Source organism: Lucilia cuprina, chromosome 5 (assembly GCF_022045245.1).
Source record: "Lucilia cuprina isolate Lc7/37 chromosome 5, ASM2204524v1, whole genome shotgun sequence".
NCBI classification, from domain to species: domain Eukaryota; kingdom Metazoa; phylum Arthropoda; class Insecta; order Diptera; family Calliphoridae; genus Lucilia; species Lucilia cuprina.
The window spans coordinates 46,789,371-46,791,441 of NC_060953.1; positions in this window are offsets into that span (position 1 = coordinate 46,789,371).

Below are 2,071 nucleotides of genomic sequence, written 5' to 3' on the forward strand. Positions count from 1 at the left end.
AGAGACCTAAAGCCTAAACTTATACAATCTGTGATAGACTACTCGATTTCATATAACTGATGATTTTATATATGTTTTGCATGTGAAGTTAAACTAAAACTACTTATATACCCACGATTGATTAAGACTACCAAAAAACTGACGAATGAAGCCAAATTTAGAAAACCTTTAGATGGACTTGAGATAGAACTGGCAACTACAACTGACGACTTAGACTATATATACTTTTTAACAACAATTATCATTCATCCATTTCATTTATTCATTTCTTCTGAATCATTAAAACTAAAAAATATTTGGGCAATTCACAATGGACTTGAGATAGAATTGACAACTGACAATTTAGACTATTTGTAACAACAATTATCATAGTCTTTTTTATCCATCCATCCATTTTTCTGTGCATTAAAACTAAAAAATGTTTGTGCAATTCACAATCGATGTCGTATTGTTGAAGCGTTGTAAGTCATAAAATTCTTTTAAATAAAACTGAGAAAACTTGAGATAGAACTGATAGCAACAGCTGACGACTTAGACAATATATACACTTTATAGCAACAATTATCATAGTTTGTTTAACAAATTCATTAATTTTTTCTGAATCATTAAAACTAAAAAATATTTGTGCAATTCACAATCGATGTCGTATTGTTGAAGCGTTGTAAGTCATAAAATTTTTTTTTTAAAACAAAAACAAATCAATAATAAAAAAATTGCGCCATAATACGAAACAACCATACAACAGCGATTAAGAATTGGTCAATTGATTACTTTTAAACAAAAAACTTCCTTTGAAATTAAAAATCATCGAAAAAAACATCTATACTAAACCCATTGTGCACTCATCCTGTGCACACCCTTTCTAGTGCAGACACAATTTTGTATATAAATAAAAATAAAGAAATTTGGGAATGTTTTTTTCAATTTTTATAGAATAAAAAACTTTTTCTTTTTTTCCTTTCTGTCTACTAAATTTGTATTCATTGTAAATTTATATGTCAGTTTCTGTTGAATGTGACTTTGGAATACCCCTTTTTTGTGTGCAATGAAAAAGAAAAGAGCAAAATAAAAAAAATCAACACACACACTCACACAATTATGTTTGTTTTTAGGAAAGTTTTTAGAAAAAGTTTACATTAACTTTGGCAGTAGATAAAATAAAATATTTGCCAACATGTGGTAAAGTTTATAATTTTTCAAAACAGCTGTTTTAACAAAAACAAAAATATCTCATTTGTTAGATAGACTGTAATGTATCCTAAACGGAAAGGTATTCTTACGACCGGTTGTAGTTTGTTTTCGTATTTCGTCCTTTTTTTTAGATGTAGTAAAATGGGAGAGGGAGAGAGTTTGTTTTTTAAATGGGAAACCACCAGAAATAGTGGGTGTTATTTAGTTTAAAAAAGTATAAATAAATGCTCTTTTTTTTGAGGGAGGTAAAGAACACTTTAAATTTAAAATCTTTCAAAAAATTTGTAAACTGAAGAGATTACACTAATAGAACTTAAAAACCTTACTATATATTAAATCAGATAAAGAGTTTTGTAGACATTTTAAATTGTTTTTATTTTCGTTTTATTTGTTTTAATCTTGCTACTTGTATTACTGCAATTTATTCCCTTTAGGTTTACTATAAATATTTAATGAAGTTTAGAAAGAAACTTTATTAAAAAAAGATGTAAAGGAATGTTTGGAAAATGTTTAGAAAAACAATAGAAATTTTTATATTGAAATAAAATTAAGGATACTAACTAACTAGCTAACTACCTAAATAACTAACTAATAAACTAACTAACCAACTAACTAACTAACGAGCTAACTAAGTAACTAACTAACTATTTAACTAACTAACTAACTAACGAACTAAGTTACTAACTAACAAACTAAGTAACTAACTAACCAACTAACTAACTAAAAAGCTAACTAACTTGCTAACTAAATAATTAATTAACTAACTAAATATCTAAATAAATATCTATCTATCTATCTATCTATCTATCTATCTATCTATCTATCTATCTATCTATCTATCTATCTATCTATCTATCTATCTATCTATCTATCTATCTAT